The following is a 27,848-nucleotide window of genomic DNA, read 5'->3' as shown; positions in this document are numbered from 1 at the left end:
ACGACAAAATATAAGAGTAATCAATTTCTTTCTTTATCTTCGACTATTTGAACTCTGGTATCTCCACTCTAGTTTTTGTGTTTTTACGTCAACATTTTTCAGGGGTTTTGTTTTATAACAACTTGTTTTATAACAACTCTCTCCCTCAAATTTAGTCATAGGTAATCCTTATTTAATTTTACTAATTCACGTTATTTTTCCTAAAACATATTCTTTAATTTTTTAGCAACAAAAAATTCTGAGTAGTTAACTCATTCTTTGTATCACTGAAAAATATTATTAATTAATCCTTAATCTTAAGTGATAACTTTTATACTTGTAGAATGTTTAGGTTGGCTATTATTATTCCTCAGTCTTTTAAAAGTTATTCAATTGTCTTTGGACTCTATTCTTGCTAATATGATTCTGCTTTCAATTTGATTGTTGTTTCATTGCACATAATCTGTGTCTCTCTGTCTGTCTGTCTCTTTCTAGCTTTGAGTGTGATCCTTCAACATCAGTGGTCAGTATGCTCCTCTTTATTCCTGATAATTTTCCTTGCTCTGAAGTCTGCTTTGTCTGAGATGAATGTAGCTACTCTGGCTTTTGTTTGTTTAGTGTTCGCATGGTGTATCTTTTTCCATCCCTTGGCTTTTAATCTATCTGTGTGTTTATATTTTAACTGGGTTTCTGGTGGATAGTCTTTCTTTTTTTAGTGTATTTAGACCATTGATGTTTAAAGTAATCATTGATATAGTTGGATTAATATCTGTCATACTTGTTACTGTTTTCTGTTTAGTTGCCTTTTGTTCCTTTTTTTTCCTATTCTTTTTCTGTCTTCTCTGCATTTAATAAACATTTTTTACGATTCCATTTTATTTTCTCTCTTACATATCAATTATCTTCTTTTTAAACTTGTTTTAATCATTGCCCTCAAGTTTGCAATATACATTTACAACTAACCCAAGTCCTCTTTTAAATAACACCATTTGACATCGCTCTCATTCATTTCACTTATCCATTAGCTGTAATCACAGAATACATTGTGGCTATTATAAGTGTGAATAAATTGTTATCTATTAGATCAGTTAAGAAAATAAGGAAAAGAATATATTTTATCTTACCTTTATTTGTTTCTTCTCTAACAGTCCTCCGTTTCTGGTCTGATAATTACAAAATAATTGCCATTTCTGTTTCTTCAAACTGTGTTTTTTGTCTTTTAGTATGCCTAGTATTTTTTTTTTTTTTTAATGAAATCTGGACATGAGGTACTGAGAAAAAGGAACTGAAATAAATAGGCTTTTAGTTTAAAGTGTTATGTTTATCTCTCCAGGAGTTGTGTCATATCTTTCTTCTTTTTTCCTTTGCCTCCTCTTTAACCTCCTCTGCATCCTCCTCTTTTTTCCTCCCCCTCCCCCTCCATATTCTTCTGCTTTTGCTTTTGTTGCTCTCATTTTGGATTCTTAAATTACACACTAAGTTCTTTTGTTTTCATTCTTTCTTATTTTTTGATAAATGTATTTAAGAGTATGAAGTTTCTGTTATGCACTGCTTTGACTCACAAATTTGGTTGGTAGTTATTTTATTGTCACTTAATTTAAAATATTTTTTATTTTTTATATTATTTTATGTATAAAATAGATTTATTTGTGTATGTCCTTTAGCTTCCAGGATTTTTTAAACTTTCTTTTGTTATATTTTTATTGTTTGCTTTAAATTTTATTACACTGAATAATGTTGATTTATTCTAGTTATTATGGCTCCTATGATGGCCTTTATACATAGCTGACTTCTGTGAATATTTCATGTGTTCTCAAATGTGACCTTTCTTCTCTGCAACATATATGATATCTATATTTATATGCAGTATATATGTTGCATATATATGACATATATAGTATATGTTGCATATATATGTATATATTATATATGCATCATATATAATCTCCATAAAAGATATATATGGGTGTATATTGTTTATTTCTCATGGTATTTGCTTTGTACATCTCTACTTATTCCTTATTTCCTTGCTTATTTGTATCACTTTGCTTGTGTTTCTTTTCATTTGGCCAGCAGGTTTTCAGGTTCATGTGAAATATCCAACTTAAATTTTAGATCTGTCTATTTTTCTATTTCTGTTAATGTGTTTAAATAGTACAAGGCTGTAATGTTGGTTGCATATGTATTTATGATTTGGTGTCTTCTTGAATAACTGTTCCTTTTTTTCTAGTAAATAGGCTTTTATATTTTTCATTTTACAATATGTTTCCATTGATATGACAGTTATCATTTATACTATTACATTTCTCCACATGGACACATCACATCTGCCTTTTGTTTTCTTAGGTGTTTTAAAAAATAGTTTTATTGTTAAATTTAGGATATCAAATTCCCTCTAGTTTTATTTTTTACAGGATTGGACTTAGAGAAGGTAGAAAGAACCCCATGCAATTTTTTCAACCTAACAAATATTAGAAGAGAATAATTCAATAATTCTCTTTTCATTTATATGATCCATTTTACAAGCTACCATGCATTTTTTCCCCAACATTTCAGTGACACTAAATGCATTAGTCAGAGTTCTCCAGAGAAACAGAACTAATAGGATATATCTATAAATCTACATCTACATCTATATCTGTATCTTTCATATGAGAGAGAGAGAATATGAGAATTATATATATAAGATACTGGTTTGTTTATTATAAGGCATTGTAAAGAGATTTGTTATAAAGTATTGGCTCATGAAATTATGGAGGCTGACAAGTCCCATGATCTGCAGACTGCCCCCTGGAGACTCAGGAAGGCTGGTGATATAGTTTATTTATTAGGAACCACTGGAAGAGTAGAGAAACTATCCAGACCAAAAATTGGCTTTCTATCCAGCTGGAGACCCATTTGATATTCTCAATTCTCAAACCTCTGGGACAGGCATTAAGGTTGCCCTTACCATAAGAGTGGTATACAATTTGGAACCTTTGGGGCTGGTTCAGATTGTTGAATCTATGCTAGGTGATTTGCACATATCTTCTCATGTAATGATAAGTTAATGAGCATGTATTATTAGCCCTGCATGTTTGCTGAGGAGGCTGAAACTTGGGAATGTTAAGGACTTGCTCAGGTTTTTAGATCGAAGTTTGCTCCAGCATTTCTTCTTTCTACCATGCCTCCCCCTGTGCATTTGTGAGCACTTTAAGAATTAGTAGAAGGTTTCGCTTTCACCTAATGAAAACATAATGTAAACATGTGGTAATTAATACTGACAGTTCTTTGGTAAAACAGGGTCATCTTTTGTACTGAAGTCACTTTTATTTCAGTTATTCCTTGCCTTTTCTCCTGCAGACTCGCTGTTCTATGCATTCATATATCTAAACTCCTAAAGCAAGCAATCTATACTTGTCACAAACTATTTCTTTGTCACTCCTTTCTTATTCCTCAAATTTCATTTCCAGCTCCAATGATTTCCTCAAATAGTGATCTTTTCTTCATCCTTGCCCTGCTTGACTTTTCTGTAACATTAACTTATTGATCATCCTCTCCTGTTTTCAGCTGCCTCTATTTGCATGACCCTGAATGGTTCCTATAATTGTCAAATGTGCTTTTGATCACTGACCATCCATGCATTCCCTCCACATTGTTTGGTGTGACTTCACTGACCCCACTCTCTCCAGTCATCTCCTCATTTTAAGTAGGACTCCCAAAGCTTAATCTTAAACCAGAAACTCTTCTCTCTTTTCTGTGTGCTTCAGTTACGTTGTCACTTAAGTGGTATTCATTGAGTCACTGCTGTGTAGAAACTCTATTGCTGTCGTAATAAATCACTACAGGTTTAGGTGCTTAAAGCAACACACATTCTTATCTAAGAGTTCTGTAGGTCAGAAGTCTAGGCACAAAGTAGTTAAGCTGGTTCTTTGTTCTTGGCTTCATGAAGTCACTGTGTCAGCAGGACTGCATTTTTTCCTGGAAGCTCTGTGTTGAACCTTTTTCCACGCTGACTTAACATATCGTCAGAATTCAGTTCCAAGCAGTTGTAGTACTGAGGTTCCCATTTCCCTGCTAGCTGTTAGCCAGGGATCATTTTCAGTTTTTAGAGACGTCTTCCATTCCTTGGAACATGGCCTCCATTCTCTATATGCAAAGTCAGCGACAATGGGTTGAGTCATTCTCATGCTTCAAATCTCTCTGACTTTACCTTTGCCTCATCTCTCCTTTGCCTCTCTCTTAAGTTGCATTTTTCTGTGACTGACTCTTCTGACTCATGTGATAAAACTGGGCCCACCTGAGTAATCCAGGATATTTTTCTTATCTTAAACTGAATTGATTAGTAATTTTAATTCCATCTGCAAAATCTCTTCACCATAGTACCTAGATTACTATTTCATTAAATACCCAGGCATCAGCAATCTTTGGGTGGAGGGCATCTTTAGAAATCTGACCAAAGCAGCTACATACATCTTTAGCTCAACACTCAAATATTTTCAGTTTTTAATAGAATATTTCCATTTGAGTATTCTCTCAAAAGTCCATATTTCCAAGGCAAACTAATTATCTTTCATATAAAATTGGCACTTTCTTCTTTTTTTTTTTAACTGGTTTCCCATTCTGCCAACATGACCATTCTGAGATACAGTCTCTCAGACTCTGGAAGTAGAATTAATTTTTCCTTTTTCGTTTTTTTCATTTTTTCTGACATCTCAAGCTCATGAACCAGAACTAGCTAATTCTTTCTTTATGATAGCTCTCAGCTTAGCCCCATCTTTATGCATGATATCATTCTTTCTCATGTTATCATTGATTGCCTAAATGAATTTAGTGCAAATGCTGTCATCAAAGCTCAATCTATTATCATATACTGGCAAATAAAAACGCCCTTAAATAGTTACTGTTTAAAACTTGGGAACATTAGTACAAAGTTGAACTTACAGCCATAATGCTTAACCACGTTTTTAATTTGCCTGAACACGTACGTCCTTGTACTTATTTCCTATTGAAAATCTGACCCAGTGTCTTTTAAGTTACCGATGAGATTTATTTGCCTTCTAAAATTGTCTTCTTCCATTTTTCTACTAAATAAATAAATAAGTAAATAAATAAATAAATGTTGTTCCTTCTGAAAGATGACCCTAAAGTCCCTAAAGATAGTAGAGTCTTAGTCTTCCCTTGAATTGGACTAAACATTGATTAATTCAATGTAAACTATACATATTTAATTATTTCTATGAAACAAGTACTGATTTAGGACTAGGTATAGGATAGTGAATGTCTCAGTTCTTGTGTAGATTATAGTCAATCAAAGGAGACAAATGGTAAAACGACTTTCAAATATTAACAAACAAACCAAACCAAAACAAAAACACACACGTGACTTTTTAGGCTGTAAGAACAGAGACTGGATTTTATTCTTTGTGTGATAAGAAGTAACAAGGGGGGTGTTGCTAAAATATATATATATATATATATATATATATATATATATATACACACACACATACATATATAAGAATGAGTAAATATATGAGGAAGTGTCTAAGTATAAAAATATTTCCAAAGATGGGCTATGTATTCCCAGAAAACATGCTTTTGATTTGTTACAACAGTTAGAGTATTGATATACAGAGGTGAAAAAGCAAGGGAAAGCATTGCTTTAGGCAAGATGTTAGTAGTTTGGTGGTATCACCTCAGAACCCAGGGTCTAATCCTCTGCTCACCCAAAGTGATTGCAAACTGAAGGTTTGACTGAGGTCAATGACACTAACTTGTGATCAATTATAATTAGAATTCTAGCTTATTAATTCATCATGATAAATGTGTTTCACTTGAGAACCAAGGAATACCAAAGGTCACTTCCATGTAGGGGGGAAATCAAACCAAGATTTAAATTGTGCAAACTGATGCAGTGAGCAAATTATAGGTATAAATGGAATTAAATGTATTCAGGGAGCAGTTTAATATTTTTAAATGGCTGAAGGTGCTGTGCTATTCATTTTTCTATTTATACAGTCACAATTGTATCTTCTACATTGATCCCTGGAATATTCACAATTGAAGCCCTGAACTACTATATTAGAAGTCTTACTATTCTGAAACTACCATGCTGTGAGGAAGCCAAGCCACAAAAATACTACATGCAGATCTTCTGAACAGCGATCCTAGTGTTCCTGTTAGCCCAGGCTAATGCCAGATATGGGAATGAATGAGCTGCAAATGGTTCTAGGCCCATTCAACAAATTTCTCACAGTTTTAGAGTCTCTCTGGTTGAGATCTCATCTACCATAGAGCAAAAAAAATATACTTCTGCTATGCCCTATTTGAGTTCCTGAGCCACAGGATCTGTGAATATAATGGGTTGTTTCAAGCCATTATGTTTTGGAATAACTTGGTATATAATGAAAGTTAGGGAAAAAGGATTGTTTCAGTTTTTTTTTCATGAATCATAGTGACTATGTTATGGCAATAGGAGATGCATTTTCATACTGACTTGCGTTTATAAAGACATCTACCAAATTAAGAGAATAGAGTAAAATGCTTGTATAATTCATTAGAAATCTCTTTATCAAAAATATTTTATTATAACTGCTCTTGCCTTGAATAGCTTGCATAATTATCTCATGTTTCTTTTATTTTCAGAATACCTAGTACAGGGCATGGCACATGGTAGAAGCTCAGTACATATTTGAATATTCTTTTTTTAAATTGGCTTTTCCATTCATGTGGTGGATGCCACAAAATAGAGCCAGAAATTGAAAGGTAAAGCTTACAGAAAAATGGTTTCTACATTTGGAAATTATTGAGAAACCTCTTTAATGGAATAGATAATTAATTTTTTCAGGTATTAACTAAAGTATCATCTACATCTCTCCCCATTACAAAAGTGTCACTGAGCTATAATTACACTGATTTTCCACCTTTGTTTGAAAATGAAGAGAAAAGCCTTATACTATCTGAAAGGAAATCAACTATGAGCATACTAGTCTAATTTGCAATCAGAATAAAGAGAAAACATTTCTGAGTACTTAATATTAGGACAAAAGCAAATTATACTTTTAAGTTCAATTGAATTTATATGCAAGGTTAATATGTAGTAAGGAGAAAGATGGTTCAGTCCCTTTGAATATTGTATTGATTTTCCTTTGACAGTATTCTTTAAACTATTTCATGCTCATTCATTAAGGTATATTGGCTGTACTGTAAGTATTGTAGACAGGCTTATTCTAAGGCAACAGCAACCTTAATTAAGAAACTCTTGATCAGACTCCTAGTTAATATTTGAATCATCTTGAAACTATTCTAAGTAGTTCTCTTTTTCTTTTTCATGAATAACTGCGACTATGTTACAGAAGAAGCAAGTGAGTAGGTTAAAATGGGGAAGATGTTGCTTTTATTGCACTTATGGATAAGTTAAAAATGTGATAGTCAGTTAATTGGTCAAACACATTATTCTTGGTCATTCACCTTCCAAGTTGATGCCTGCAATTAGTGACGCTTTACCTATGTCTAATAAGGTTAGTCAGGGTTGTAAATCAAGTAAAAGTGGAGTTGGGCAGAAAACCTCCTTATCCCCTCTTGTTTACTGTAAGATAAATAGTAGAGATCAATCAACTAGCTATTGCACACCTGGCGTCGTACCCCAAGAGAGTCAACTTTTGATTGTTGTAGTGACAACATGATGAATCTCAGTATGAAATGTCAGTCACACCTCATTACTTTATCTCATCCTTTTGCCCAGCTTTTTGAAGGCAGTCTTTCCTCTAGATGCATTTCCTGTTTTGACAGCTTACATTCATGCCAACATTTGAGGACTACTCTTTCCTCTCCTCTTAGAAATTGCACTTATGCCGTAAAACATGTGGTGAATTACTTTTTTGGATTGCTACTACTATCTCATTTAAGTGTTTTTATCAGATGTTGATATTTTTCAAAGAACTCTGGGAACTTTCTCTCTCTCTCACACACACACACACACACACACACACACACACACACACACACGAACATTCCTTCACATTTCACTTAAACAATACTCTGAGAGAAAAGTAAACTGTTTCCCTGTTTAAAGTTTTGGTAAAATGTGCTTAAATTAATTCTGCAGTGCTGGTGAAAAGGAAAAATAAAAACACAGAAACAAGGGCTTTGATTTAGCATATTCTTTTAGTGTTGAAGAATAATTTGCAATTAAGCATCTTAAAAGAAACTAATTCTGCTAAGCACTGTTATCAAGAACGAGTCTCATTAATTGCCAATAGCACTCTAGATTTAAACCCTTTCTTCTAGAATGAACAAAAGACCGTGAGTGTTAAAAAAAAAAAAGGGGGGATGCATGCAATCTGTCCTGAAATATCTTTCACTTGTTTACATGGATTTTAAAAGGTCAGGAAATGGAAAGAGAGTTTACTAAAAAGGCTGCAAAATTGCCTCACTCTGCTGGTAATAACTCTGTTTATTGCAATAGTAATATAAGTTGCACTTGCTTAAAAAATTAGTCATTCACTTGTGGATCTTATCTGAACTCACTGTGCCACGCTTGAATTCCTGGATTTATGAGAGTCATTGGAATGCATAGTATCTCATAAAACTATCACAACTAAAAATGCCCCCCCTTGCTCAAAATTCTATTTTCTTTTCACAACTTGCATACAATTCCTCTCTGTATTTATTATATTAATCCATAGATCTATAATGAAAATAGAGAAATGGTTTTACTTAAAATATCAACTTTTGGCATATTAAGAAAGTAATATTCAATAAACCAAGTCCCCAACTATTGATACAGAGTTCCTTCTTTTCAGCACCATTCTTTTTTAGGAGATGGCAGTGAACCAAAAAAATAAAATGAAATGAAATGGGAGGCGGGAAGAGAGAGAGAGAAGGAGCAAACAGCAGTTAAGATTAAAAATTTTGCTTGGTAAAAATGATGATGAGAATATGTTGTGTTAACTCAAATATTAGAGTTTTATTATGTTTTCTGGAAATAACCATAGGGTAATATTACTAGATGGCCTCAAATTACATAATAAGTATCCTTTAATGGGAAAAAGAAAACATTACTTGCATACATAACATTAGGATGGTAGCCCAAATTTTGAGAGACATAAGAAATATAATTGCCCTATATGATTCTGACTTCATAACTTTTGCAGTGTAAATCAGTTTAGTTACAGGAAAGATGTCTCAATTGTGTTGAGTTTTTAAAAACAACTTTAAAGTCCAAAATGATATACTTCATGATCTTTTTCTATGTCTAGGAATATGATAGGTTTGTAGTAAATGTTCTAATATGAATATTATCAGAGGCTCAAAATATTTTTTAGAAGATCTCATGACTTCGTGCTTGATTAAACAGCATTAGGATTTAACTTCGCTTTCTTTGCTAAGCTCTCCCTGAGTTTTTATGTATTATAATTTTTAATTAGCCCAAATCATGTTGTAAACAACAGCTCCAGTGCACAATCCCTTCTCTTAACATACTTGTATGTCTTCAATCTGGTGGGAAAGCTTTCAGTGCCAGGAGGGAAACAAAGCTGTGTGTAAGCTTCTCCCACTGGCCCAGCAGCCGCAGGCTCTGTTCAGGTGGCCAGGGAAGAAACACATTCTGTTGGTTAAGGCCTGTCGAAAGCTTCTGAACTGCCTTTCCTCAGTTTATATTTGAATGCACTCAGGGCTGCTTTACCCAGTGCAGTGCTTAAACAGTTCCATGATGCCATTCATTTATCATTAAGACAAGGATGGGTCTAATGGTTATATGGATATCTATCTTTATGAGGCAGGGAAAAGTTATATATGTTTACTTAAATGATGAAAGTTGAGCCTCCTTAATTCACAATGATGTATTTCTTTACTAAGGAATATAAGGCAAACTTGAATGAATATATCCCCAAGCCACACCCTCGATAAATAGGCATAGACAGTATTTTAAAACATACTAACTCTGTTATAATAGTTGTGGGGTATATAAATTGTAGTTGGAGAGTTCAAGATTCATTAAGAGTTAATTACACTGAGATTGATTTGTTTGGAAAATTCATAAAATCTAATGATAGCTTTGTCCTAAAACTTTGAATATAAAATATATTTTATGCTCTTTAATAGAATGAATTAGGCTAATAAAATATTCTCATGCTAAAATTAAGTAAAATTGCTCAGAATTTCCATGGTGTGCTTTCAATTTTACATGCACATAAAGCATTGTTGATTAATGCAAAGCATAAGCTCACTCTAGTCAATTTAGTATTTGGGGCTGCCTCTCCAGCTGATTCAAATGCCTCATAGCTGAGTCAATCAGTTGTGCATAAAATGACCATTAATAGGATTGAATATCATCATTGTGCTGCAACTAATTTGGTCATTTCTTAAAAATAAGGCCTAAGTTTGCCATCAGTCATTTAGAATGATGCCTTGCCTGTTATCTGTACTACTCTGTGACAGTGGTTCTGAACCAGGGATTATTTCACTCTCCCTACCCCCAGTGGTCATTTAAAAATGTCTGGAGAAATTTTTGTCACGTGGGATTTGTGGGGAGAGGGGTGCTATTGGCATATAGTGGCATATAGTGGGTAGAGGCATATAGTGGGTAGAAGCCTGTGATGCACAGGACCGCTCCTGACAACAAAGAATTATCCAGCCCAAAATATCAAGAGTGCCACTATTGAGAAACCGTGGCCCACAGCAAGCATTACTTTGTGGAAGGAAACCTGTTACTTACAGGGTGACTTTGCTGAATCTCCATTTCATTATTTGAAAGATGAAACTAGGAATTACCTCATAGGGTGTTTGGGCAAATTTTAATAACAATTATAATAATCAATTCTTTGTTTCTTGTTGTTTCTCAAATATTCTAGGCATAGTCTCACGTCAGAACATCAAGGGTTAACTTTTCCCTCTATCTGGAATGCACTTCTCACAGATTTTGTTAGGTCTTCCCTCCTCAGCCAATTCATGTTTTGTGCAAACATAACTGTCTTAAAGCGGCCTCCCGTGATTTGCTCATTGACAATTGTGATCTACCCCGCTTGCCTCCTATGGTCCCTGTCCTCTTTCCTCTTTTCTTACTTTTTCCCTATAGAACTCATTACCACCTGAGGAAAAATATGTTTTGTTCTTTTTAAATCCCAGCACTTAGCAACTTAGCACAGGACCTGGAATATACTTTTGCTTAAAATTCAATAAATTAAAGTACTGTGGAGTGCCTCCTCTATCTGGCATTGTATGGCACTAGGAAGGAAAAAAAAAAAAAACCCTCCTTCTTCTTATGGAGCTTACATTTTAGTGGGGAGTCGTAAAATAAACACTCCAGTGTGGCTTCCACCTCATCTACCTCTCTGCAAGACAGATTCTACAACACGGCATTCATGTTGTAGAATCTGTTGGAATCATTTCAGTAGTGTTCAATGGTTGATTAACTCTTCTTTCTAGAAACCCTCTCTTAGCTTCTATAAAACCAAACTTTTTGTGGACACTCTTTCTCTTTTCTGGACATTCCCTAGATGTACAAATTTCTGAAATCTGGCACTCATAATTAAATCTTACTACAGCACTTCATCTAATGATATCCAAGGTCAAGTTGGTATTGAAAGTCTATTGTATAATTGTATTCTTCCTAGCACAGACAAATGTAAAAACTATTACCTACCACATGTAGTATTTCATTTTTAAGTTAAAAATACTTTGAAAGTAATGTCCTAAGGAAATAGATGTAAGAATATGACTATTTCACTTAGTCATGCTATACATATTTTTTATGTTGAAAAGATTTTGTTTAGAGCTCAGAAAATGATCAGCAGATGAACAGCATCTGAAAGCTTGTTGTGTGTAAGATTCTCTGCTAAGTTGTAGATGACCCACAAAAACAGTAACTTTGAGTATTGAATATGTAATTCCTCTCTACTAATAATCTAGTTGAGAAAATTACATATACATACCTACTCATACCTATCTACCTAAATACACACATACATACATACATAGCGCAAGTAAAGACAAAAGCAATACTGTATATTAGCATGGTTTGTAACACTGCATTTGACGTGTGCAATATGAATATGTATGTATCCGCATGCCAGTTAAGCATACTTTATTAGAAAAAACATAGATGTTAGAATATAGATTTGAATCCCAGTTCACTTCCTGCTAACTGTGTGACTTAGGGCAAGTCTTTTGGCTTCTCTGAGTGTTGATTTTCCCGTCTGTAAAATAATAATTCTTACTTTCAAGGGCTCAGAGATGAGAGACAAAATATGTTTGACATCTAGAAGATTCTGAAAAACTGTGGCTGCTATCTTTAGTATATAACATAAAAATACCTTACCACCCTGAACAGCATAGGAAGTATCAGTTTATAATTGCTTTATTTTTATAATTTGCTTGCTTTTTAATTAACTATCACTAGTTCATTCCCACACTGAGCTATGCAGAAAAACTGAAAACATTCCTTTAAACATGGCCAAATATGTTATTTACTCTATTATTTCCATTTGTATTATTGGGGAGCTCTCTCCTTAAAGTCCTTTATGCTTCAATCTAGACTTGTTCTTAGCAAGTCTCATCCTATGTTTTCTTTTGCCGTCACCCTGGGAATCCCTTCCACCTCTCTTCTGGGATTGAGACTTATGTTTTCTTGATCCCATGTTGTCTTGTTTTCTCAGTTTACCTTCTTGTTTTAGTGGAACATATTCACCAGTAGCTTTGTCAAAAGAGGGCAATGGAGACATACTTTTGGAGAACTTGCAGTTCTGAAAATGCTTTAAAAAATTCACACGATTAATGCATAATGAGAATATGAAGTATTGAATTCAAGATTTTCATTCAGAATTTTTAAGACATTGTTTGACTATCACTGTTGGTCTTAAGATATCTGATGTGTTCTAGTTCTTATTCCTCTATGTATGATATATATTTTTTCTCTCTGAAAACTATTAGGGTCCTCTTTTTATAGCTGAGACTTAAAATTATGGGATAATTTGTATTGGTGGATGGCTTTTATTATTGGTATTTTTTCCTTGGTAATTTTTCTCTCTTTCAAGTTCTCTTGGAAATTTTATTAGAATAGTTGATCTCGTGATATTAGTTTATCCTGTGATATTCCTAGTTTTTCTTTCCTATTTTCCATTTCTTTGTCTGTTTAATCTTTTTTTTCTGGATCATGTCATCAAATGTATCTTCCAAACATCTACTGATATTAAAAAATTAAGTAATTTTATGTTTAAGTACCAAGATCTTATCTTTTTTATGATTCCATTTTTAAACCTTCCCTTATCTCATGTGCACAGTATCTTCTCTCATCTCTTTAATAATATCAATTGTAGTTTGTTTTTGTTTTTTCCTTTTTGAGGTTGCTGTTCTTTCTGTATGGCTATTTCCCTTGAGTTCATTTTCTTTTTCAGTTTCTTTTGGTCTCTGTCTTTCATATTGGAGCCTCCATCAAATATTTGGTGACCCTCAGCTCTCTTTATGTTTAAGAGTGAAGTATTAAGGACACCCTCAATGTTAGGTGACTTTGTCAACTGGTTGGCTTCTCTGTTCATTGATAGAGTCTTTCACCATCCAAATACTCTTGGTGGCCATTTTCTTGGAGACAACAAATATCAGCCTCTGAAGATCTTTTTTCTTGGGTCAGTTTCTTGTGAAAGAATCCTTTAATCTCCCTTTTGGGGTTATAAGCCTGGCTGCTAGCATCCTGATAATGACTAGGGTAAGATGGGCTCTCCATTCAACCTGTAGACTGTCACTTAATTCCTGTTTTTGGAATAGAAACTCATCAGCTATGGCTGATGTCTTTTATAACAGATACTAGAGTCTGTGGTTCAGTTTCTTCAAAGAATAAGCTTGCTGCTGCAGAGTAGAAGTAACAGCATGCTGTGTGGATGGGGAGACTAAGTATGTTCAAATGATGATTTGGTGCATTTTGTTGCTTTCCTAAGCCACTATATTTAAAAGATACTACCTGAAAACACACTGTTCAGAGAAACATTAAATAAAAGAAAAAGGAGAAAAAAGCATTTAGCAATATTCCCAAGGTAATGGGGCATGAAAGATTCTGGCTGGAGGCCTAAGACTGACAGCTGAACTGATGACTTCTCTAATCATTAATGCTACATGGCTATGGCATCAGGATGCAATGATCTTTGGACCATTGATTAGAATTTTCCCCTTGGTTGGATTGAACTGAAAATAGAGATAATACAATAGCAACTCAGTGATCTTATGAAATAAATAAATGATCCTATGCCAATGGGGAAAACAAACAGAACCTCTGAATAGTGAACAAAATGGAAAAATAAGCTCTCAAAATAAGCAATTTCAATGTATATTTCAAGAAAACATTTCTGTCACCAAACCAGATGTATAATCAGTCACTGAGCTGAAGCTTTTTTAGAAGACTGAGCTCTTGATTGTATTATAAGGCTTTATTTTCTTTCTATTATGAGGGAAAGAAAAACTGGAGGGCCTCAGGAAATCTGCACTGCCTCTTGACACTGAAGAGAATAGCCAAAGTCAAGTCTCTGATCCCAAAGAAGAAAGATACTTTCACTATAAAAGTCATGCACTTGAAAATTTATTGTCTTCTATTGTACTTAAAATTGTCAACCTAGCTGTTTTTTGGGTTGTTTGTTTGTTTTATTTTGTTTTTTATTGAGGACATGAATTTAACACTTAAACCTTTGCATTCATGTTAATTAATGTCTCTTAGTAAGTCTTTAAGGTGGACCAAGTACAATTGTGATATTTTTATTACAGAGGAGGAGACTAAGAGAAGTGTAAGTAATTCACTCAAGATAGAGCTAGAAAAGAACCCTAGACATGTTTAGTATAGTTGTACAGTATTTTATGTAGTTTGATTTGGGAATAACTTTGAACATTAAAGTGATAGAATTTGCAATGAAAATACAAAGTGAGTTCCCCTTCTAATTTCTTCCAGTGTAATCCCAGTACTGACTTCCTCTGTATGCCCAAGAGATGACAAAGCCTTATTGATAGGATATTAGAAGAGCTGTATTTAAAAGAAAGGAAGTTTTCTAGTTAGAGGTAAACACACTGGATCATAAATGGCCCTGAGTTAGCATGCTTATGAGATCCCAGCAAAGGTAAATATTTAGGTATACGAATTATGATTAGATTAGATTATATTTATACTTGACACAATTTATGCCTAATCTAATAATTCAATTAGAATCATGTCCGAGAAGAAGCTACTGTAGGAGAACATTCAGATGTAACAAAGCTAAAGATTCTTATGGGAGAGAAACTCCAGTGGTATCGTGGCCATATAAACAATCTGGATATCTAGGGAAGATGTGTTTAGGGAAATGGTTTTTAGCTCCTCTAACATTATCACTGGTATTGCCCCATTTTCTTAAAATATTTTCTCTGTATTTGACTTCAAATACAAATGCAATTAATGCTCATCTGTTTCTGCTTCTTTTTGATTAGCTTGTTAAAGCCTAGTTCTGATAATCCCTTTAATGATTGTGACCAGCAATCAAAAAATAATGTGGGATTTTTTTTGTTCATCCTGTTTCAGTTCATTTAGCTCTCCTATCAGCTTTTTAATTTGACATCTCATAAAGATATGAATGAAATTCTTTATTCAGTTTCATTTACATTGTATATAAATGGAACTTTCCTTAGCTCCCATATAATTTATCCTATTAAGTCAATGATGAGGAAAGAACTTTATTTGTCTGGTGATTTAGTTTAGATACATATTGTTTGGGACTTTTATATGTGATAAGAAATATTTTATATCAAAGCTGTAGCTGTCTATGGTTGGAGGATGCTACAGCTATCTGCACATCTGCAGAATGGTTCTCCCATCATTTGCCTCATTTTTCTCGCAACAGTGGTGTTGCCTATTGCAGGGGGTCACAAGTTAGATTTCTTAGGAAACAGACTCTGAGGCAGAGATTTCCAGGAAGTTTATTGTCCAGAATAGGGGATTAAAAGAAGCACTTTTGAGCAGGGGTTGAGTGTGCCTCACTGCTCAGCTGATAGCACAGAGAGCTCATTTGCTGGGGTATCTCTTCTGAGTTATCTGAAATTAAGGAAGGGAGGAAAGCTTTTATGTCCTACAGTGGCCAGTCATTAAGGTTCAGGCTGCCCCAGGAAGAGAAATTTGCCCTGGGTGAAGTGTTCCCTTCGGCTGTGGCTGAACTCAGGTGAGAACTCTCAGCTTCTAATACTCCCAGTAGCTGGGAGAATGAGTGTTTCAGTCCTGGGAGTGGGGCAAATAATCTGCATGGCTCACCGGAGCATCTGCTACCATCCATTCCTTGTGCTCTGCAGCTCCATGTGCGTCATGTAAGTTCCTGGAGAGTTCCTTCAGGATTTTGGTGTGCCACTTTTCCTGGGAAGCACACAAAAGGAAAAGTGATCAGATAAACTGCAGACCGTCTAGCTGCACTCCACTGCAGTTTGTTCTGAAGCTGCAAATGATAGTCCTTGTCTCCCTCCTCTATCACCCGTTATAGATTCCCCTCACTCTTTCTGCCGTCTCTGCTGATCTGCATGTCTTAACTAGTGAGATGACACAGAATTTTACATTTATGGGATCTGAGCCACTGATCACTCTGATCTGCTTAAGCCATGGCTGCTGCATTTGACTGCTTATTGACAAAGTTGGGCAAGCATCATTGCAAGAGATCACTTAGATGCCAAACATATTTTTCTCTGCCCTGCCTCCTCCTGATGGTCAGCGTCAATAAACCTTTCTAAATGGCGACTCCTTTCCTTGCCTGGTGGCCTTTTGGCATGAGGATCTTGAGAAAAACATGTTGCAGCCATAGCTTAAAATATAATGGGAAACTCAGTGTCCTTTTGTGGAAGTGTTCACTCTCTGGAAACCTGGACCCCTAAGCAACCCACAGAACTCAGTTTCAGGGATGATAAGCAAAAATAACTCGTGGATCCCTAGAAGTGTTGGTAAATGGAGCCATTTGTATTTTTATTTCTTTGTTTCTGGACCCATGTATTCTACCTTAAAGGGACACAACACCATGCTATAGGTCATTGATTTAGTGTGTTTACTACATTTTAGAACTATGCACTCTGTCCTTTTAGGATATCATCTCCAAGGTGGTATTTCAACTGTACTTTCCATAGACTGTTTCATTGTTCTACCAGGCCAGCAGCTTCTGGTTGATGTACTATGTGATGGAATCATTGGATTCTATGGTCAGTGGCTACCACCACACATCTTTTGCTATAGATTGCTCTTATGCAATATTATATGGGATCCTGTGTCAGTGGATAAAATACTGTGTAAATCCTTGAATAGTGATACCGGCTGAGGTCCTATGAGCATAATAGGCAAACCCTTACTTTGAATATGTGTGTGTTAATTTTAGTTAAGGTGAATAACTGCCCTGTACAGGTTGAAGGGGCCCAATGGAATCAAACTGCCATCAAACTGCTGGCTGGACTCCTCAAAAGATGTTGCCATTTGCAGAGCTGAGCTTAAGTCTCTGTTGTTTGAAAGTTGAACATCAGGTAGCAGCATTAGCTTGAATAAACTTCAGTGGTCCCCAGACTAGTGTAGTAGACCCAGGCAGAGCCTTTGTCCCTGTCACCGTACTGTTCTGTTTATCTAGCCATTGCTCCATTCATGGCCAAATTATAGTCTGTGTGACATCAACTAGCTGACTCCATCAAAGATCTTCACAATTGTTCCCAGGGATTTGGCCATATGCTTTTTCCTTGGACCTTCTTATACCTGATCTACCAATACTTCTCCTGCTAAGCACTTGACTAAAGGACCAGGTCATTATCCACTCCTCTAGGATACATAACAATTCCACCACAGGCTACTTCTCTTTCCACAAAGAGTAGATTATTCGGAGCACCACCCAAACTTCTTCCATTGAGAAAATGTATCTGAACCAAATCTCATCCCTGAACTAAATGTTGTCTTTTTCTTCCTCCATCAGCTGCATTAGGTATCCCCATATGGTCATAGGCATGAGCTGAAGGAAAGGTACTGCTTCAAGAGTGGAGGCTCACAGGGATCTGGACCACTTAATCACCCTACTTACTTATGCCTGCACCTCTTGTTGACCCTGTTCATGTCTGATCTATTGTTTCCCTTGAACTTGTAACTTGATGTGTCTGACAGAGTACAGCACTTGATGAGCAATTTGGGCTACATGGTCACTTGATGTCCCATGGTTAAGTGCTCCATTTTTTCAAGACCCAGTAGCTCCCAAGAAGCTGTTTTTCAAAAAGTTTGTCATTCTCCACTGTGAGAGACCCTATATCCTGAACCCTATGGGTTTATGTTGTGATTCTTTTATGGGAGTTTGCCATAAACTCAAAACTCTATCCTTTCTAGCTCTATGTTCCACACGTTAGACCTGCTGCAGAGACCGTTCCTGCTCTGGGTCCTGTAAAGCTGGAAGCCTTTCTTATTATTTGCAGTATAGGTTGGAGAAGCATTCCCAAATGAGAAATATGCTGCCTCTAGTATCTGAAGAGACTTAGCAAGTATTGTCCTTTCATAATGGTGGGAGGTTTCCTTTGAATTTGGCATAACATTTTTAATTTGTTATTTAATATTCTAAAGTAAAAAATTGATTTAAAATTGTTACCATACCATACATTTTGCTGTTCATCTTTATATCATGTAATGCTGGTTTTAAAAGTGAATATAAGGGCATTTACTCATATGCAGAATCATCAAAATGACATAATTAGCATTTTATAACTCATACATGCATATACATTTTATTCTTACCAGCATAGCAGAAATGCTCCATAAAACTAATTCAACTATTTTTATTTCACTTCTTGATATGCACACATTCTACCAACACTCTATCTTCAAGTTACTGATGAGTAAGGAAGGACTGAAGGAAAAGGAACATAGGTTGCTCTATCTTTCTAAGTCATTTTCAACATTAGTGGTTGGCTAATACAGGCAAGTAACAAGAGTAAGAAAGGATGTGATAGGATTCCCGGGTCATTTGTGTTTCTTGGAATGTAACTGCCTTCTTTCTGAGTTCAGTTCTTTCTGAGCAAGTTCTGGTCAAGTTGGAAAGTGTGGCCCTTCAGGGACTCTGCTTACCTAGTCATAAGTGTAACGTGATAGTACTCACTCTGAGTCTCACTGAATTCTCAAGCTTCATGGGTCTGCCAGAATTCTATTGTCACGGGGCATTACAACACTATGCAAATGGAATAGCAAGACTAGGAGGGCACACAGATTGTGCATATCCAATCTGCTGACATACAGGCTCTTTTGTTACATCAGACTTCACTTGCAAATCACAAGTTCGATGACAGAATTATTAAGAATTTCAAGATGGTAACAGCAGAGTACTGAACCAAGAACAGGGTCCTTCTGAGTGATGAGGAAGATCACAGGCCCATGAAGCTTGCCCTGCCCATAGGTCATTTTTGGGAAAATTTGGGGAAGTTATTACACAGCCACTTGCTGCAGTGTTGCGGGGTCCTTCCTCTTCAGGACCTGGCTTCTCTTTAGGCCACTGGTTTCCAGATCTGAGATTTGGCTCAGATCCTGAAACTGAACAATATACTGTGACATTTTATTGAGATGGCTGCTCTTATGTTCCACATCATCCATTCCTGATTTTTTAAATTTATTTTGTTATTACAGATGATAAACGACCTTTGTTGTCTGCCCATTTATCTTGCCCCTAAGAACTCCATAGCTTTCTGCAGGTTAGGATCCCCTGGCTGCCACTCTGATTGTGCTGTTTATTATAATAATTGTGCACACATTCCTTCTAATAGCTAACTATTGACACTTAGTCTCTTGGGAGCCTATAATCCCTATTGCTATCAAGGAACCCAGTTTTATAAGAACATTTCAACCATTCATCCTGTCCTACAAAAGATAGCCACCACTGAGCTTCTCAGTGATGTTGGTGCCCTTCTCATCAGTGTATACCTGAGTGTCCTCTGGGATCTCACGTGTAACATAGTCATCTGCTGCCTTCATAGCATATCCCACTAGCATGCCCGCATCTCTGAACTTTTTATTCCCCCTTTCACTATCTTTTACGAGAGTTCCAGCACTTCTGTTTCACATAGTATGAGCCATCACTTTCTGAAGCTTCTAAGAGCCATCCAAGTAGTATGTGATCATTGTTTTCTGGGTCCAAACTAGGATGTGAAATTCTGTATAATAGAAGAGTATCCCAATATAAACTGTTTTTTTTTTTTTTAATCCAAACTTAATGTTTTCATCTCTCCTTGATTCTGCACTCTTAGGATTCAGTGTCATGCATCTTCTACAGAGTCCTACTTGTACATACTGGTCAACTTCTGTAGCTTTTTTGAGGCTGGTTTCTTTCTGCTTTAATAGACCTGGCACTTTCCTGGACAGGTTATATTGGGACATATTGGTGACCAGAAGAGCAGGTGGCAATAAATTTTGATGAAGTCTGTATTTTCTTACAAGGGAAACTTGTTTGCATCATATTTGGAAAGTGAGATATTTCTGAAGGTCAAAAAATGCATTTGAATCTAAGTTTTCAAATGCATCAACACAGATATCTCTATTCCAAGTCCCGGGACTTCACTCCTTCCTAATCAAGGCTGTCACCTTGACATAGAAGATCTTTCAGAATTGAGAATCCAACCTGCTATCAAGCTTTTTTAAGTGTTAAGATATGACCTCATCCTCAGCTTCATCAGTGCTTCAGCTGTGGGAGATGAGAGTCTCTTTATACGCTGCCAAGGTTTTCACGCTTAATGTTTAATTGGTGATTAATCAACCTCAATCCTGCATTGTTTTTCTCCAGCACATTGAATAACCCATTTAATTCTATAATCCTTGAAATTACTACCTCAGCCTGAAACATTGCACCTGCCAATGAATTTCCTCCCACCTGTGAACGTTTTAACAATCACACCACCACAGCATACCAGGGACTATCAATGCTCCACATACCATCAGTAATGGTTCCTCACTGCCAGCCAGTCGGAGGGCCATTTAGCTCCAGTATCTCCTTTCAGTACCTGTTTTCCTTGAACCCTTTTTGGCACCAAGTTTATAGGTCAGCTTCCTGGGGAAAGAGAAACCGATGTGGAGATTTGCCTGCAGGAAAGGTGTTAGTGACTACTTTTGAAATCAACATCTAGGAACATTGAAAGAGACAGAAAAGAAGTGAAAGGAGGAAGTTCAACTCTGATGCAATTGCAACAGAAGTGTCAGCTGATACCATGCCAAGGTCTAGAGCTCAGCGAGTCTCCCACAATTGTTCCAATATGAGCAGGGGTCTTCACTGACCATTCATTGGATGTGGTCTGCCCTTGAGGAGTGGTCCTGACCTTAGACAAGGCAGCTGTCTTCAACACAGGGAAATCCCAAGCTAAGAGGCTGCCCAGACTTCCTGCAGCTGGGGAATTAGTGCTCCAGTTCAGGGAGGTTAAGCATGGAGTCAGTGTGAGCTGTGTCACATAACATTCACTGCCTAGGGTTCCAAAAAACTATTCTGGGGAATGTCATCAAGAAAAGATTCTAACCAATTCTGGTGTTCTTTAGTTTATTTGTTTGGTCATTTGTAAGAGTGAAATGTATAAAGTGAAATGAAGATATGATATTACTTTCCAGAAAACCTAATTTAGAAAGACCAAATTATTTAGATTCTCAAATATCAGTACTTTTTGCATAGTAAAGCAATGTTACTATCTATACAGCCTTAAGTACTAATGTAAAGCCAACGATGGTTTGAAGCTATAATGGTCTTACTAACTTAAATAACAAGATTTGCCTTGTTTAATTTCTCTTAATGACCTCACTGTATTAGCCAGTAAATTAGAGTTTCTAGCTTGGTAGGCAAATCAACTTGGCCCCGAACAGTCAATTTACTTTGGCATTTAGAGATAGTATTTGAGCACTTCAGCTTGTCTTTAAAAAAATTTTTTTTAAAATACAAAGTACTAGGTTTAACCTATATTAAGCCATTTTTAAATTTTATTTTTTATTTACATGAAGTAAAATTCACTCTTTTTGGTGTACATTTCTACTAGTTTTCAAAAATATATAGTCATGTAATCAGCACCACAAGAAAGAACTCTTAGATCACCTTCAAAAAATTCTTTTATGCAAAAGGGGGTCATGCTACGCCCCCCCCTTTTTTTGTGATCAAGTCCTGTTTAGTTTAGTAGCATAAACGGAAGAACTAGGAAGGAATGATGAGAACACCGGCCCCCTTGACAGGGCCAGATCTAGCACAGGCTGTGTGTGTGTGTGTGTGTGTGTGTGTGTGTGTGTGTGTGTGTGTGTGTGAGTGATCAAGGCCGACCCACCAACCCTGACCAGTCTTTTCTTGTGAGGAGAGGATGGGAGGACAGCCTGAGCAGAAGTGGATCTTCCATGAAGGTGGGGTGGTGTAAGTTGGCTCTGGGTCCACCTGGACCAGATGACAAAAGCCAGAGGGCCCACTATACCCTTGGCCAAGAGCATCCCAGGTGCAAAGTGCCTGGTACAAAGTCACATTCTGGAGGAGAATCCATGGTGCCCACAGGTCACCAGGAAGGCCCCGGGTGTTCGAAAACAACCTGCAGTAAACCCTCTGGCCCGCACGTACCCGTTTCCTCCAGCCGCAGTCATGTCTGTAGAGCCATCAAGGAGGGGGCATCCAAGGCAGCCAGACTTCTCTGGGCCCTCTGTTTCCTTAACCTTTAATGCTTAGTAAACACTAGTATAGTCTCCATTTCTAAGTGTTGTTTTTTCCAAGCAGTCATATATATGGGCTCAATGGGCTCATACAATATGTAGAATTTTGAGTCTAGTTTCTTTCATGTAGCATAAGAGATTTGAGATGTATCCGTCTATGTATAAATTGTTTGTTCCTTTTCATTGCTAAGTAATATTCCATCGCATGACCATACCACCATCTGTTTCTCCTCTATTTGAGGAATATTTAGCTTGTTTTCAGTTTTTGGTGATTTTGAATAAAGCTCCTGAAATACTAGCATGCAGGATTCTATGTGAACGAAGATTTACATTTTATATGGGTAAATCTTTAGGAATGGGATTGCTGGGTTATATGGTGAGAATATGTTTAAACTTATAATTAACTGTTGAACTGTTTTTAAGAATGTATCCCCATTGGTAGTGTATGAAAATTCTACTTGCACATGCCCTTTAGTTCTTGGTACTGTGAGGTTTATTGTTGTTTTAGCAGACAATAAATCTTTTTGGTTTAGACTACAAGTTCTCTTAAATCTTCTTTAGGTTACAATAGTAGTTATATTTTAAAACTTTTGTTATGCTGTTTGGTTCTGGGGCTGGTATGCTCCTCTCAGGTGTTAGTCTGTGACTTAGGTGGTGATTTGTATTGTAGTTCAGTTCTCAAAGCCTTCATTATACTTCTTGGGTGCATTAAATGTGTACACGGTTTGGAGGTGGGCCTGGGACATATAGGTTCATACCCAGAATTAGGGGACCCCCTTCTCTATACCTTGCCTCTCAAGCATTTTCTTTACACTTGTAGGCTCCCAGTAGTCTTTTCCCCAGTTTCTCTGGCGAGTACATGTTCTTTTAGCATTTTTATCTCCCACACTATTGCATAGTTCCACCTGCTGAATGAACTCATCCTTGGCTAAGTGTTGAAAGAAAAGGAGAAAAAAATAAACAAACAAATATTTCTTCCAATAGTATTTGCACCAAAAGGGCTTTTTTCACATTTCCTCTCTGCAGAGAAATGATTTTTCTCTTGAGTTTTAGGTGCCAAAACCACCACTGAAATCATGCAGATTCATGGCCTTGAGGCAGAAACAGTAGAGAGAAGAGAGCATGAGAGAGACAGACATACAGACAGGCTGTCAGAAGCAACAAGTATTTCTACCACACTTTCCAGCTCACGGGGGCTTCTTTACCCAGTTCTTCAGCCAGGAGGATGGGTTTCCCCTGGATGCAATTTATTTTTAGGGTTGCTTTGTGTATCTTATCCCAAGTGAGCAGTAGTGTCCTTCCTCCATTCTAGCCACCACTGGAAGTTCGGGATCCTCTGTCCAAACAAGTTCATTGCACGCGGCATTTCACTGCTATAGTCCCTGCAACTATGGCACAACATGGCATCTAGAGCTATGGAGAAGTGCAAGTAGTGCCCCAGGGAAAAGTTTGAGCATCTCAACTCTTGGTGTGGAAAGCAATTTTGTTTTTCTATCTCACCTGCTCTGCTTAGGCTCTGGAAGTCAGTTCCTGTGCCCTCGTTCAGCCGTTTTTAAGACACCTTTAAATCTTTTTTTCCCCTTTAATTTTAAAAGTAACTTTTAAATGTTGACCAATTAGTTATCTTTCATGTGATATCAACCATAATTATATACATTTTAAAGTTGGATAAAAAAGTAGCTAAATTTAGTGACCAACATGATATTATAGTTATTTAGAAAATATGTCCTATAGTATCACTCCTAAATAAAGAATATGCAATTAAATTAGTTTGCAAATGTCACCATTACTGAGAATGTGTCATGAGCTAAAGGTGAATGCATGATAAATGAGCTTAGATGAGGCATTTAATTTCCTGCCAGACTTTTCTGAGAAGTTCTCAAAAATGTCTTCCATCACATCATTTCCTTTTATCATATGAGGTGTTATGCTTTATTCTAAATGAAACTATTTATTTCCTCTTTTAACCTGAAGTCTTTAATCCAAAAATAAATAGACCTCACCCTTTGAAAAGATGGTTTTTAAATCTTGGTTCAAGAGTGTTTGGAAAGAAAAGCTTCATTCATGTCAGAGAAAGAATAGCCTACCTGCCCTTATTTCTTGTTGCAAATAACAGCACGTAATTCATCTACATAGACAAAATTAGAGGTGTACACTGTGGAATTTTCACCGTAATACCTGGTACAGCTGACATAACCAATAACATGCAGAAGAAACATGGTAACAGTAGCTATACTAGGATAATCTCAAATAAACTAATGCATAAGACAACAACAAAAAAGTCCTTTTTGAGTTTAGTCACTGAACCAATACCACAGGTAAAGCTCTACTCAAAGTGTTAGGGTGGCTACTGTATCTCTACAGTCTCTTGTTAATACCCCAGTGCCCCCAGTGCCCTCTTATTTTCTGTTCAGTGTCCAGGAAGATGTACTGGGGTGTCCTCTATCAGCAGTAGCACTTCAAACTGTTAAACTGCTAATACTTTGATACTGCCTCAAGCAATATATTGTAGTTTAAATCTTTGTTCAGTGTTTATTTGGTGAAGGGGCTAAAAGACACATGGAGGAGAGGTAGAGAAAATGAAAATCTCTTATGAGTGGAGTTTGGTTCTTTTCTGTTATGTACCCAAGGAATGTAGATCTGATCCCATTGTTTATCCCCACTAGAGAACCCAAAAGCACTTCAGGCTATAGGAGTCATCTGTGGTAAGTTTGAGGATTTCAAAGTTGATCAAAAAAGAGATAGGAGCATAAGAGATGATAATATACAAGCTTTATTGGACAGTATTTAGACAGGATTAAAAGAGAGTGCAAGTCCCTCCTCCTAGAAGAGACCTTTCAGAGATAGTAAGGCAAGGTGGGCAGCTTCTGGGCAGATAACCCCAAAGGGCAGCAGCAGTTTGGGGTCTTTTATAGCTACAGTGTGTGTCTTAGTTATGGGTAGCAGATTTGGGAGCAGTTTCACAGGCTGTGTGAACTAGGTAGGCTCTAAATGGCTGAATTTTGTTTATTTGGACTATGTTTGAAGCAATTGGATGGTAAGAGTTTGAGTTTGGCACCAGTGGACTTTGGGTTAATGTTTCTAGCTTGCTGTGAAGACGTAAACAACACAGGGGCCATTTGAGACCATTAAACAGGGACCATCGTTAGCCTATTTACATAACATTATTCTCCTAAGAATTCACTTAAGAGCAAACTTTTTGAAAGTGTCTCTTCTCTGCCCCCACCCTCCACCCTAAGACCCAGACAGCTTTTAAAAGTACTCCTTCCAAGCACACACGGTATTGTATTGCAAAGAATTCTGGTAAATGCATTTTCCCACAGTGATGTTTTGAGGTCTCAGATGCACTCTGGGCAGTCTCTTCTCTGTCTCACCACTGACTCCAACCCCGATCAGGTTCCCCCATCCCCATCATCATCTCCCTAAGGTCTTCCTAATTGACTGCTGTTAGAGTATATTAGGAGTCATTGCTGGGATAAGGGAGATACGGTTTGCCATGAGTCTGGCATTCATAATCAGGGCAACTTTAGAGAGGAGTTAACTAATTAAAAAAACAAAAATAAACAAAAGGTCAACCTATTTAGTGAATGAAAATCAGAACTTTACAGATGGAGCTAAGACTGGTTTAGCATAGCCATAAAGAAAATACATTTAAGTTTTACTTGGAGAGGAGGGGTGCAATGGGGAAGAAAACCTGATATTATATATTTTATGTAAAAATATTATGTAATATAGAAATATTTCAAAGGGCAATTTTCTACACTACATAATTCAGAGGTTTAAAAAATGTATTTTTGAGTGTGAAGATTAGGATATAGCCTGTCAGAGATTAATATGTTAAACCAATCATTGAGAATCTTTTTTAATATAATGAAATTGTTAATATTGATTTTTAAGAATGTAGCATAACCTATTTTCATAGCTTGCTTTCACTCTTAGAGAACAACAACAACAAAAGTTTGCCACTCCGTTTATGTATTTAAACAGATCTTTGTTGCACAAAAGTACACTATCTTTTGAAGTGGAAAAGTTATGGCAGAAATGTTAATGACCGTTAGCCCCATCATTTTAATAACCATTGGCACCAGCATATCCTGATGTCTGGAAGAAACCACTTGTCCTCCAGTTGAATGACTTTCTGGAAATCATACGTGTGATCTTGGACAAGTTACTTAATGTCTCTGAGGCTCAGCTTCTTCATCTTAAAAAAAAGATAATTTTGATTATAATGGTACCTACCCACAAGGTTATTAGGATTAAATGAGATAATGCATGAAAAAGATTTAGTACATTTCCTGGCACTGTAAACATTAACTATTATATTTGAGTGAACAGAATATACTGAGCAAACTCCGAGTTATGCCACTCTCTCAAAGCCACACAGAATTCTATCACCATGTTATAGACAGGAGCAGCAAGTTGGCAAGACAATAAATACACAAGTTCCTGATGACTCATAATCACCACACTCACACCACGCATGAAAAATTGTGTGTTCTCTGTTTCTTTGATGATGGAGGTTCTAAGATCTTAAGGAAAAGTAGATTTTTTTTTGTATTCTGAATACCAAGCCCTGTTTTGGTTTTCTAATTTATAGTCAAATTTTCTAAGAAAAATAGGCAGTAATTTCATTTTTACCTTTCATTTAGCAAAGAAGTTGTTTAGTATTTTCTAGAGTAGACAAATAAGTTGATGGAGTGAATTTTGCAGTAAAACTGCTAGAAAGGAAAGAATAAATTTTGTTTGCCACTTAAAAAAATATAAACTTTTTTATTTTTTAAAAAAGTTTTCTTTTTGTTCCAGACTTACTAAAAACCTGAGACCTGATCTACTTTTCTGTTTTAAATAAACAGATTTATGTGTGTGTGTGTTTGTGTGTGTGTGTGTGTGTGTGTGTGTGTGTACAACTTTGTAATTATCTTAATGTGGTTTAGTATGATTTGTAATGTGTCAAGGCTAAAAAGAAACAGTCAGTGGCCTGTCTTAATTCTTTATGAAATTCAGCTCTGTACTTCACTGAACAACTATTAATTAAGATAATTGCTCAATTGGAATGTTTTAGCTACCAGTAAGATATGCAAATTAAGCAAAATGTGCTATTTCCTTAATTAATATTGTAAGCAAGAAACTTTTTTCTCTTAGTTAATTCACTACGTAATGAATAGGATAATATAGCAATATTTTTAAATAGATTGTGGAAGAATTCTACTTATACATGCATGCATATGATATTTTTATA

The 27,848-nt window shown here is 36.2% G+C and overlaps 1 long non-coding RNA gene across 1 annotated transcript in view; it reads right to left on the bottom strand.

Moving 5' to 3' along the window:
* Nucleotides 1-27,848, bottom strand: part of LOC309632549 — a 428,412-nt gene that overhangs the window by 381,254 nt on the left and 19,310 nt on the right. The window contains exon 1 of the long non-coding RNA XR_014246974.1: nucleotides 68-27,848. This exon is cut by the window's right edge and continues 19,310 nt beyond it. This is a non-coding gene — a long non-coding RNA (uncharacterized lncRNA). The remainder of the gene's footprint in view (nucleotides 1-67) is intronic.

This window comes from Balaenoptera borealis, assembly GCF_965194805.1.
Source record: "Balaenoptera borealis genome assembly, chromosome: 7".
NCBI classification, from domain to species: Eukaryota; Metazoa; Chordata; class Mammalia; order Artiodactyla; family Balaenopteridae; genus Balaenoptera; species Balaenoptera borealis.
Note: the sequence above shows the minus strand (reverse complement) of the source record. Positions and strands in the feature narration are given on the sequence as shown.